At 35.8% G+C, this 13,571-nt stretch overlaps 1 long non-coding RNA gene across 3 annotated transcripts in view; it reads right to left on the reverse strand.

The window, feature by feature from the left end:
* LOC113620823 (uncharacterized) overlaps window positions 1-13,361 on the reverse strand; it is a 50,636-nt gene extending 37,275 nt beyond the window's left edge. The window contains exons 1-4 of one of the 3 annotated variants that reach the window (XR_003432932.1): window positions 12,407-13,355; window positions 9,671-9,717; window positions 7,203-7,309; window positions 4,766-4,916 (exon numbers count right to left, since the gene is read on the reverse strand). This is a non-coding gene — a long non-coding RNA (uncharacterized LOC113620823). Of the gene's footprint in view, window positions 1-4,765; window positions 4,917-7,202; window positions 7,310-9,670; window positions 9,718-12,406 lie in introns of all 3 variants that reach the window. The other 2 variants (XR_003432931.1, XR_003432933.1) reach the window with 2 other exon arrangements.
* Between the last annotated feature and the right edge of the window lie 210 nt (window positions 13,362-13,571).

The following is a 13,571-nucleotide window of genomic DNA, read 5'->3' on the forward strand; positions in this document are numbered from 1 at the left end:
GGCTCCATTGCCTGCCTATGGTCTCACTCTAGTCTTTTGGATCTCATCTATATATCTGGTTTCTCCAGCTTTTGAATCTCAATTCTTACTCAAGAACTTCGGCTGGGAATACCAGAGTCCTAGTTTTACCCCTTACCAGCTGTATAAACTTGGACTAGCATTGTTTGACATACACTAGATTAGATAGTTTCTAATCATTGTCCCACTGTTAAAATATTAGTTTTCAAAAATTCTTTGGCTCCTGATTTTATGGTTGGTGAAATTAAGATAATATCTGCTCCACCTTTCTTTAGAGTTGCTGTAAATATGTATGAATATATTTATATATTTTATATGTATATATATAAATATATATGAATATATATGATATATATGAATGTTCTTTGTAAACTGTATTTTGTACCAAAAAAAAATGTATTGTGATTCCCAGACCTCATCTTAATTCTATCATCCCTATATGATAATATAAAGCTGCAAGTAACACCTGGCTATCAGAGTTGCATTACTCAGATGTTTCTTTTAAATCTTCCTAAACTTCATACCCTTGAATTTTCTGTACACTAAGATATGAAATCCCTGGGCTTTGTGACATTTCTTTGATCTGGGAGAAGAAAATAACACAAGAAATCCTATGTAAGGAAAGAGTCAGAAACATCAAAGCAGATAAGTACAGTATGAGAAGAAATGTTCATACTGCAAACATGTTGACTGAAAATCTGTATTGTCACAAAGTAGTGATAGTGACCATATTCTTTCAGAACAAAGTCTAAAGGTAAGGCGCTGAGTCAAAAAAAAAAGAAAAAAGCTGATCAGGAACACTACAAAACTGAATTGGAGATTTGATTGTGTCCCATCTCGAATTAATTTTAAATCTTGTTTTGCATCAGAATCCATACACACAAATACATATGCCAACACACAGATGTATACACACTCTGTACACCCTTCTGCATGCTGAAGAAATCTTTATCATAAAGTGTATAACCCTGGGTTTGCTTAACTGAAGAATATTATTTAAATAAGAACCAGGTGACTTGCTTAATACCCCCCACTGAACACATCTATTGGAATAAGTTGTGATAGAGAGAACTTTGTTTTGTATATTAATTGGGTCAAGCCATGTGTCCTTGATTCCAAGAGAACTTAGTAGAAAAATATTAATCCAGAGAATATTTGTTGTTCTAGTCATATGATGACAAACGTAAATTTAGTATTCTTATTAGTTGACTAAATCTATCAAATTTTTAAGTATCATATAAAGAGAGCCACACTAGAAGGTAACTGCTGCAATCAAACTACTGGAGAATAAAAAAGTAAATAAAGATCTAGGAAATCACTTGAGTAATTGGTAGTAAAATCAGCTCGTTAATTTGTGTTCCTTTGGCAGCATGCTTCTGATTGTTCTCCTTCCTTTCTCCTTTCTTCTGGGTTTTCATCCATTTTTTCTCAACTGTGGCTTTTCAGTAAAATAAGAATTATTATTACTATAGTTATAATAATAATTTTTTATATAGTTGTGTTTTGTTTGAGAGGAGGATAAACAAGAAACCTTTAAGCATACCTGGTATTTAGCTTAGTCTTGGATAGAGAGCAAGACTCATGGAAGGAAGAGTCTTTAAGGGTAGAAGTAGACCTGTTTCTTACAATTTTATTTCTGTATGATGGATACTTTGGATGAGAAGATGACATAGGAGCACCATACTTTGTGGGTAAACAGAGGAATAAGTCCATGTGGTACAATTTTTTTGTTTTTTGAATCCCAAAAATGTACTTTTACGAGAAGAGGAATAGTTGGTGAAGAGGCTTGTCTACACCTCAAAAATGACTACAAGATGATAGAATCTACTGTGGACTTTCGTTTCTTACTGAATAACCTGGATAACTTCATATTTGATTAATGCAGACTCTATAGTGAAAATGTCTGAGATTCCCTAAGGAAATAGCCAATGTGGCTATATCATCAGTGTGGGAAGCAAAAAATCAATAGAAGAGTCATCCAGAACTGAGACATAAAAATCTTTTTTTTTTTCACTTAGGCAAAGAACATAGAATTGATACTCAAATAAAACTGCTTCATATGGTCCAAAAGTACAAACGTCTGTTTGACTTTGAAGCTTTGGTACAAAACTTGACTTGTATATGTGCTTTTCACTTTTCAAACTTCAGCTATCATACTGGAGATGTTTAGGGCTCACCAAGGACTATAATTGTCATAAGTATTTCCTCCTTATTTTGTTAAGACTGTAACAGATAGTTTGTGTGTGTGTATAATTTTAAGCAAATGTCTGTTTTCTTCCCTTTCTTATTCCCTTGTAACGTAAAATAATATGTTGATTGTTTGATTTTATATCATAGTATTTAAGTACTGTTAACTGTACATCATATTTAAATGCAGGATATCAAAAAGAGTAAACATTACTCAAGAGCTTCACTTCCTCTTCTGGGAAAGTAGTTAGTGAGTTTTCTATTATACACAGGATAGTTGTATCATTTTAGGTAGAGTGATGACCTTGGTATTATCTTTATTTGAAGGTTAAGTATGGCTTAAGGAGATTTGTATGGGTGCCCAATTGCAAGGTGTAAACTTGAGGTTAACTTTATGTGACAACTTGACTAGGCCACAAGGTGCCCAGATATTTGGTCAAACATTGTTCTGGGTGTTTCTGTGAGGATGTTTTGGATGAGATTAACATTTAAATTGGTAGATAGACTGAGTAAAGCAGATTGCTCTCCCTAATGTGAGTGGGCCTCATTTAATCAATTGAAAGCTTGAATAGAACAAAAAGGCTGCCCTCCCCCAAGTGAGAGAGAATTCTTCCTGCCTAACTGCCTTCAAACTGTGACATCATTTTTTTTCCTGCCTTTGGACTGGAACTAAACTATTGGCTCTCCTGGTCCCAGCTTGCTAATTTATCATACAAATCTTTGGATCTGCTCACCTCCATAATCATGTGAGCCATTCCTTATGATAAATCTCTTGATGATAGATGATAGATAGACACATAGATAGATAGATAGATAGATAGATAGATAGACATGTATCAATCCATCAATCTATCTATGTCCTACTGATTCTGTTTCTCTAGAGAAGGCTGACTAATACAGATTTTGGTACCAGGAGTGGGTTGCCTCTTCTATTCCTCCCTCTGTTGCAGTGAACATGGTAATCATGGCCTCCACGGAGCATAACTCAAAATGGAAGACATCTGACCTGCATCAGATTTCCCCTAAGTGAGAAACAAACCTTTATATCACACATCACTGAGACAGCTAACACAAAGTATCCTAACACAATATTTTGGGATCTACACTTTATTCTGACTTTAATCCAGAGATTAAAACTAAGATAGGATAAAATGTACAACCCCCAAATATTAAGCCACTTTATCTGATGAGTACAAATAAACCTACAATAAAATCAATAAACCAATATTCCTATAAAATACCCTCACTTATTCACGCAGAACCACCAGGCTCTTTATGATTCCCACATGTTTTCTAGGACATTCCCCCAACATATAAGTGTGTTTGCAACCCAAACTATCAGCTACAGTGCATACGTGATACCCATCACATTCTGCTTTTGCTCTGGATCTTCCTTTTGAAGAGTGATACACAACAAGTCATTTGAAGAGCCTTTTCATTGCTGCTACCCCTTACAAGAACATTGGCACAAAGAAGGCTACCTGTCAATGTTATCGAAGCAACAACATTGTAGAATGTTTGGTATATGTGGTAAGAATTGCCTTCTCCAAAATTTTTTGCTAGCTTTTGTCATCTGGATCCCAAAACAAAATATGCTATACATGAATTTCCAAAATCTCTCATCAAAATAGCTTCTCTAACACTAAGTAATCAAAAACAATAACAAAAGCAGAGAGTTTGAAGGAACAAAAGCTATGCTGGTCCCCTCCATTCATTTTCCTCTCTATTCCTCTATAGAAACTGCTTCTATTTTCTTGATTTACAAAATAAAAGCCCACATTTAGTTTAATGAATGCGCGCATGTACTGATGTATGGTACAGGTAAATATAAGGAAGAAAATAGATACTAAACATTCTCTTTTTCAATGTTAGAAAGTAAAGCTATTTTTAACATTCCTATGACTGGCACAAGACATAAATCTTTTCCCCAATTACTCTACATTTTATCTAATACTTCTTTATACCTGAGTATCATCATGATGAGCCATATATTCTCATCTTTTCATCAGTTTTCTATGACATATAAGAAGAAGTACACTGTCACCTAGTCATATAAATTAAGCTACCTAAGCTTTGAAAGAAATATAAGTTACAAAAAACATCAAAAGAACCAGGGGTATTTAATGCCCCCAAACATCAGAAGGCAGCACAACTTTAATTATATCCCTCAATAATCATTTGTAATGGTTCACCTCAGAGTAATTCCAAAGGAAAGATAAAATCTGCAACAGAGGGAAATGATTTTATATACAACTTGCAATAAATTTTTCCATGATACAATGATTTCATTTTTGTCTAATCATTATTGAAAAGATAATGTCACCAGCACTCAGGAACATTGAATTACTTGAAAGTGAATCCCTTCAGAAGAATATTTTAAGTAAGATAAAATTGCTATGTTTTTCTCTAAATTTCTAAATGATGCCATTATACACTAATGATATATAGAGAGACATTTTCCAAAACATGTATCTATAAAAAAGACCACTACGTTAATCCTCATTAGCTGTCATGAATATGAAACTTAGAATGTTGATGTTTTATTTTATGTACTACTCACCAGTTAATACATCTCAGTGTGCCAAAGGGTATAGCAATGTGGAAATCAACATTTCTCAAATAGCGTTCTTGAAAGACTTACGAGATGACTTAATGAACAATGTGCATTTTTTCTTGGTTTGCTCTCACTTACTATCAAAAAGCATCAGTACCTGCAGAAAGAGATTAGAAATAATAAAATATCTAGGAGCTAATATAACAGGAAAGTTCACAGTGACAGTACAATAATTTATTTTTAATGGTGTTTGCTTAATTAGTTATGATTTCTTTGGATGACCTCCCCATGGTAACATGTTGTCATCCTTTCTGTTCATATCTTTTGCTTTTCAGGAAAGATGTGGGGCATGCGGGCTGATGCCTGACTTTGATTTTGATTGTGTATTTAATGTTGGAATCTGATATTTGACAAAAATCTGCTTATTCTGATTGGCTACCATCACCTCCAAAATTCTACAAGTCAGTAGCTGTTTCACAGAGGTAAGTCCTGAGTATTCAGATTTTTAAAAAATTCCTATACATGCTGTTTTGACATTCCTTTCACTCTTAGAAATTGTAAGGTCTGAGAGTGGGCTTTCAGGTTTTTTCTTATCACATCTTAAAAAAATATATTGCCTAGAATTTCTTTTCACTTAATTTTGATTGTTTTTTCATTCTTGCACTCACCAAGGCTTAGGACAACCTAGAGAACCTAGAGTAGATTTCTATTTATACTCTAAACTGATGGTCTTGATTTTTATTCTGAACTATACTGAAAGGAATAATTATCTCCACCGGGAAAACTAGTTACTGTTTTGGGGTAAGCCATTCTCTGGTTTCACTTAAAATAGTTGCAGTGTGATTTGCTCAGGATGTGTTAAAACTTTCATGGCAGCAGAGTTCAGCATCTTTAAAATTAAGTGGCAGCAGTTTAAACATGTTATAGAAAAGTCAATGACCATTTTTCAGAAGTAGAGTGTAAAAGCAGAAATTAGCAAAATGGGCAAATGTGAGAATTCACAGTTTTCTTAAATCAGTCCTAAGAAAAGAAAGGAGAATCAATACATATTAATTTCCTTTTCTCAGTATGCCTTAGAAGAAAATGATACAAAAAGATTTGTTTTTGTTTCCCTTATCACATGAAAATAGGATGGCCTTAGGTAGTCAGTTGAGAAGCTTAATGAAAGAACTAAGATAGTGAAAATGCTAACTACTTTTTACTCAATTAAGGATTGAGTATCTATACAAAAGACTGCCCAAAGTAGATGTGCATTAAGCTTTCAAATACTAGTAACTTCTAGCACAACACTGAAAGATTTATGAACCTAAAGAGTAAAAATTAGGATATAGAAATTAATTCTGAGAGAATATCAGAAGTTTGATTTTATATACATGCATATATGTGGATATATATGCAAATACATATACATGGTTGAGAGTCAAGTAAATACTTTAATCGGTGCTTACCCAGTTGTAATTGTTTAAATCTTGTTCCAGTTTATCTTTTTTTCTTAGACATTTCCTTTACAGTTTACTTTAGTCAGTATTTACACTGAGTATTTTATTTAGAAGTTTTATGTTTATAGAAAAGCACACAATAGTGAGGTTAACTTACTATTCCAAATGGTGGTAATGATTGGTATTTCAAGCAGAGTTCTAAGAGATCATGGCTTGTTTGAAAGACTTAACATATTTTCAGACAAATATATCACAGAAGCCACCCACTAAATCAGAGACTAACAAAATGTACGTTGGAATAGCTTACCATGCAGATGGGGTGAAATAAATAGAACCCCAGCAGCAAATCAACAGGATGGTCAATGGTGGGGAAGATACAGTAAAGGGATAGATCCTCAAGAGAAACAACCCATAAATTAGTAGTCAGAAGCCTAGAAGAGCAGCAAGATAAGCTAACAGCCTGGGGCAATGTCAAACTAAACTTTAATATTGGAAAGATAAAGTGAGGTAAGCACAAAGCAGTGTATGTGTAAAGTTACAACCTGCTTAGGTATTATAGGAAGTTCTGTACCCGTTTGGCAATAGTATATTTCTCTCTTAATGTGATAAATACACAGCAATTGTAATTATTAAGGTTATGCTACTGATAGTTTTGTTATATACTGATACAGATGATGCTGTCTAGGGAAATGGGATTTGGGAGCTTATGAAGTCATTCAAATTCCACCCTGAGTTCTTGTGCTCTCTGAGGGAGCCCATTATACATTTTGAGAGGAATTGTGCTGGCTAAAGACCCACAGTATCTTGAGAGACTGGCCTTAAATAAATTATGTCTGCCCATTATGTTCTCACATGAGGTTCTTTTCAAGAACAACACCCCATTGCCTCAAGTCTTGTTCCCCTAGAGTCAGAGAGAGACAGCTAGGGTCAATCTCATGTTCTGGTTCCAGCCCTCCCTCAACTCATCAAATGGCTCCCCAATACTGTAAAACACACTCAGTTACATTTCAGGAGACATGAAATGGGAGTCTTCATCAAAACATTGTGTTCTGATATGGGTTCTCTCTGTGCAGAAAACCATCTGTAACCTGTTTCTCAAAGGCAAGCCAGCCTTTGAAATGAGAATAGGACAAAACATCAGCTATGAAAGATACATCCCCACAACTCTTGAGGGAACTCTAGCTTCCCTTCAAGTTTTCCCAGATGATTTTGGGAATTCCATCTGGGCTTATTCTTGCAATTATCACAACGAATTAAAATTATCCCTTTCTGTGATGCCACCGATTATATCATAAGCTTTTTGATGAAGAGGTATCATCCTTGATTTATGTTTTTATTCAAACCCTGCATCTAATTCATGAGAAGGGTCCATCCTCTCTAATTGTAAAATATATCTCTGTTCAAACTCTTTCTCACCAACTTCACTGCTACAACCCTACTCCACGGTCCTCCCATCTTTTGTTTGGATTCATCTAGTAGCCACCTAAGTGGTCTTCCTGATTCTGTTCTTATCCCTCTATAGTCTACCCTACAGAATGCAGCCAGAGCTTTGTTTCTAAAACTTATATTTAAGATATTGTCCTTAATAAGCCCCTAGGTAACTTCCTATGAAAAGGATGATAAAAGCCAAACCCCTTAACCACTTACTTCTCTAACATGTTTCTTTTCATGTTTCCCTAGTTCATACACTTTAGAGAAATGGCTTTCCTTTTCTTTCTTAAACATTCTACATTGTTCCCAACCAGCGTCTTTACCCTTGGCTGCGCCTCTGCTTGGATTCTCTGCTCCAACATTTTTGCATGGCCACTTTCTTCTAGTCACTCAGCTCTCAACTCAAACATTACCCTCCCAGGAAGATCTTCCTTGACTCTTTAGATACAGTTACCCACCCTTCCCCAGTCACTCTTCCTCATATTTTCCTACTTTAATTTTTTCATAACACATGTTGGTATAAATTATCATATTTGTTAATATGTTTATTGTCTATCTCGTCTCACTTGAAGATAAACTCCTTATGAATAGAGACTTTATCCTGTTAATTACTGTATTCTCTCTTCTTGGACCGGTGCCTGATAAATAATAGATGCTTAATAAATATTTTGACTGAATGGTAGAGAGTTTGCTTGTTAATCACTCTCCCTTCAGTGGCTAACATGATACCAGACACATTCTAGGCACATAAGAAATATTCATTGGTTGAATTATTGTGTTCTCTGAGAATTAATCTTCTTGACAATTATGTGATATTATGGGTTGAATTGTATTCCCCAAAAAGATATGTTGAATTCCCAACCCCTGGTACCTGTGAATGTGATCTTATTTGGAAGCAATGCCTTTGCTGATGTAATTAAGATTAGATCATTCTTTATTAAGGTGGCCTTAATTCGATTAGAGACAGACACGAAGGTAGAATACCGTGTGATGATGGAGATAGAGACTGGAGTGGTATGTCTTCACGCAAAGGATTGTTAGTAACATCAGAAGCTAAGGGCATGGAACAGACTTTCCCTCAGAGCTCTCTAGAAAAAAAAACAACTTTGCCAATACCTTGAATTTAGACTTCTGGCCTCCAGAAGAGTGAGAGAATAAATTTCTGTTGTTTTAAATCACACAAGTTGTGCTACATTGTTAGGGAAGCCCTAGGAAACTAATGCATATGGCAAAGAGAAGAAGAAAAGGTTAGGAAAATGAGTAAGGATTAAAATGTGAGATGCAAATTTCCTTTACTACCATTCCCTTTATGTGATGTAAGTGTTCTGGTTTTCCTTACTTACTGGTCATGTGACTTTAGATATACATTTTAATCTCTCTGAGCCTATTTTCTCACTTGTAAAATGTGGTTATAATGCCCATCCCATAGGGTTATTGTGATATTAATATAGTTAACTTATGTAATGAACTTACAACAGTATCCAGTATGTAGTGAATATTCAAGAAGTATTAGGCATTATTCTTACTCAGGGGCTGAAAACTGTGACTGTGAGTAAAGATTGGTGTTATAGCCATTAGCTACATAAATTCTCCATTTCACCCAACATTTTCTTCCTCCAGCAAACATTTATGAGCTCCAAATATTGTACTATTCTCACTTGGTTCCAATGCTAAGTCGAGCTCTTCAGTACAGTTCCCTCAGAATCTTCTCTTTTCAAGCATTAAAGAATCTGGTGTCAGATTTCCGCTTAATATAAGGTTCAGCATAATGTAATAAGAATTATTTTCTGTCTAAACTTAGATAGAAATACTCGTAAGGTAATGACTTACCTGAGTCTGCATGATAATTCACCAGGAAGGTGTTGATGAGAATCTTAAGTAGATCTGGTAAAGCAGGTACATTGCTATCTGTAGTAGATATTGTAATATGCTACACAGGGTCCCATTTAGAACTAAAGGGCATGATCTCCCAGCAGCTGCAAGTGCTCCTGGCTGTCAGTCTCTTCTGGGAATTGCTTTTGTCTGAAGAAAGCCAACTCACCTTAAGCCATGTCATCTTCCATGGGGAAGCTTTGCATCCAAGATTGGCTGTTGTGAGAGTACAAAGATTCAGTCCCTCCTCCCCAGTTCAGGGCAACTCTGAAGGATCATCCCATGTTAGAGTTACCCATGGGGTCAGCTGAGACCTTTTCTGAGTTTGATTAAAGTAACCTTTTCCCTTTGCCCAATCCTATTTACTTCTCTTTCACTCCAGGTTTTGAACCCAAGAGTGTTTCCTAATAGCCTTCTTATATTCAAATCTCTGTGTCAAAGTCTTCTTCAGGGGGGCCGACCTCTAACACCATCTGAAACAAACCAAACAACCTCACACAGGTTGATTAGCTCACATGAGCTTTTATAGCCTAAATACTTTCCAGAAGGAAATTTGAATCTTTGGTCTAAACATCAACAGATGAGCTCATTTGCCACAAGGGGGAAAAAAAAGTAAAAGGGAAAAACAATTGTCCTTAATTTATTCACATAAAAATAAAATGTGAATGCATCCTCCTTTGATTGTATCATAAAACAGTTCAGTCTAACAGTAAAATTTGCAAGTCAAAAATTCTTGCTTTTTATGTTGATAGACACACAAAAATGGATGAATGAAAGGGAAGCAGAAGATGTCATAACCCTTGCTAACACCACCTTTATATTTCTATGGCACATTGACGTTTATAAAGCCTTTCATATGCTTGCTTTAATTTGAATTTTATTCTAGAGCTGACAGGAGCAAAGAACAGGTATCATTATTCCCTTTTCAGAAATAAGAAAACTGAACTTAGATTTTTTTCCTCAAAGTCCAGTGGAAGAGCTAAGAATCCATGCTGATCTTCTAACCAAAAACCTGTTGCTCCTTGACTCTCCCTACATAAAACAACAGAACTGTAGAGGAACATATTCTTCATAAAATAATTAGGGAATAATGAAAAGGTCTTGATTACATGAACAGATACCCATTAGATGGTACTGTCTCTGAATTCATTAGCACTGAAGAAAGGTGAGGGGAATGTTGGAAGGGGATTAGTAAAAAGTTTACCTAAGAAGACTTTGTTGTTGCTGCTGTTGTATCCGGATGCTGAAGCTAGCTTTTATTTTCAGGTATTTGTGCTATGTGTTTTACATGCATTAAATAAATTCATCCCAGAAACAACACTATGAGGTAGGTGCTAAGTAGCATACTGGAAATCAGTGCAATAATTAAGATCAAGCACTGAGGAGGGCTTGCTTTCAAATCTTTTCTCCATGCTTGTGCAATCTTGGTCAATACCTGACATCTCTAATCATCAGTTTTCTCTTCTACAAAGGGATAAGTAAGTGTATAATCATGCCTACTTCATAATGTTATCATGAAGATTAAGAGAGATTAAGCATGAAAGTACATAGCACATAGTACAACCTCAATAAACAATAGTTGTATCCATTTTACAGATGAAAGAATATCAGCACAACAAGATTGGTAGCTCGCCCCAGAACATAAATGCTTGCTAGTGGCAGTGGATTTTCCAGACTATCAGATCCCCTCAGTCTGATATTTCTTTTCTGATGGAACTTACCATTAGGCCATTTTCCTGACATCTTTAAAAGAGACATTGTTAGGACACACAGGAAGGGGTCCCTGTGGCCACATTATAATTGGGACTCAGCTCAATGGGAACTAACAGAGGGACGCTTATGCTGTGAATTTCTTCTCCAGTTCAACAAAAAGCCAACATTTTCTGGGGCCTCTCTCCCCAGTGGGTCTCCAGGACTCTAGTTGGCAGCCACTGTCTTAAGCTATTGATGTCACAGGTGTATGGAGAGGAAGGGGACGGCTGGGAGAGAGGAAAGGGAGGGGTCCTTTGTGGATTGACAGATGGATTCAAACTTAGAAAATACAGAAATCCAATTTTTGAAGGATGATTTGTTAAGGACATATGTCATGTCCAATATATTCATTTTCAAAGCACTGTAGCTTTCCAGTATGGAAATGTGGTGCTTGAATCAAACATGTTTTTAATTCTCCAAAAACACCATTATTAAACTGATCTTAATTAACACATTTTCTATTAACTAGAATGCTCTGAAACTCCAAATCCATCATGCAAGACATGAATTGAATTGGACTGCACACTAAAAACATGCATACTTCAATGTTGTACATTTGCCTAGATCACCTTTAAAACAATTAAATAGTGAATGTGTAACTAAATCACCACACTGTGTTCTCTGTTTAATTTCAAGGTTGAAGTATCTTTCTTTCACAAATGTGGGTAAAACCCTAGAATGCTAGGGGACAGAATGGGAATTAATGGTTCTTTCTGTTTTGATTTTCACATATTTGGTGGCTTTGCATAATTTGAATAATTGTAAGCTTCCAGCATGCTGATAAGCCTCACCTCCATTATTCATTTGCATGAAGTGCTTCTCTTGGAAAAAAAAAATATTCATCATCCCATTCTGCATCAACAAAACTTAGGTTCCTACTAGCTGTCTCTACTCTCTTTTACTAAGGAATCTCATCAGTAAATTCCTATGAGTCTTTTCCTTTCTGTTCTTCTTATCCTGACCTGGTCTATGTTCTATTGTTCTTTATTTCACTCTTCCAGTCTGATTACTATACTTTTAACATTTATTTCAGAAAAAACTTTAATAAATATAACAATTATTGGAAGGAGATTGTTAATTCTATGGTTGCTGATTTACTGCAACATCAAAATTGTATACATGCAAATCCACCTGTGATGAAATACAGACTTACTTCTTAAAATGGAAAATGTTTCTTCCTTTGTCTTGTCCTATAAGAAAAGCATGATGGTTAATTTTATGTACCAATCTGACTGGGCCATAGTGCCCAGATATGTAGCCAAATGTTATTCTGGCTGTTTCTGTGAGGATCTCTTGAATGAGATTAACATTTAAACTAGAGGATTTTGAATAAAACAGACTGCCCTCCAGAATGTGGGTGGACTTCACTCAATCAGTTGAAAACCTGAATAGAACAAAATACTGACCTCCCCCAAGTAAGAGGGATTTCTGCAGCAGATGGCCTTTGGACTTGAACTGTAGGTTAGGCTACTCTGTGGGTCTCCAGACTAACAGCCCACCCTGCAAATTTTAGACTTGTGAGCCTCCATAATAACCTGAGCCAATTCCTGAAAATAAATCTCTCTCTCTCCTCACACACACACATCCTGTTGGTTCTGTTTCTCTGGAGAACCCTAATACAAAAGACAATCATCAGAGAATGACTATGTCTGTTTTACAACTGTAAAAAGAAGGACTAGGTTAGCTTAAATGTCTAGAATGCTTCTCTGAAGAGGTTCAGTTTCCCCAGAACCTGGATGGGGGGGCTAGATCAGGCTCCTCCCTTGGGAACCTCCTCCAGTGGCTTCCATTCCACTTAGAATATACATCATACTCCTGGCTGTGGTCTAGAAAAGTCAGTAGAATCTTCCCTTTGCCTACCTCTCTAACCTCTCCTATTATTGCTCTATGGGGGCTTATTCTCTGTTCCCACCGGAGCTTCAAATTCATCCCCATCTCAGGGCCTTTGCACACCTCTCCCTTGTACACTCTTCTACCATTAAATGAACTTTTTCTCATTATTCAAGTCTTCCTCTCTCAAGAAGATCTTCCCTATCCATCCCACATAGAGAGTAAAAACCTTCATGTCTCTCTAATACTTTACTCTGTTTTATTTTCTTCATAGAGGAAATCAGTATTGGTATTATATTTATTTGTTCATTTTTAATGCCTGTCATTTGGGCACTTAAAAACCATCTAATTACTTAGTGATCTGAAATCATTTATTAATTTATTTATCAATCAAACATTTTACTGACACCATGTCAATAAGGGGCATTATGATTGAAGACTATTCATAAAGATGGTCACATTCAATAGATGAAGAGAGAGGGGAGCTT

Source organism: Aethalodelphis obliquidens, unplaced genomic scaffold (assembly GCF_003676395.1).
Source record: "Aethalodelphis obliquidens isolate GAN/ISIS:26980383/991018 unplaced genomic scaffold, ASM367639v1 scaffold8, whole genome shotgun sequence".
NCBI classification, from domain to species: domain Eukaryota; kingdom Metazoa; phylum Chordata; class Mammalia; order Artiodactyla; family Delphinidae; genus Aethalodelphis; species Aethalodelphis obliquidens.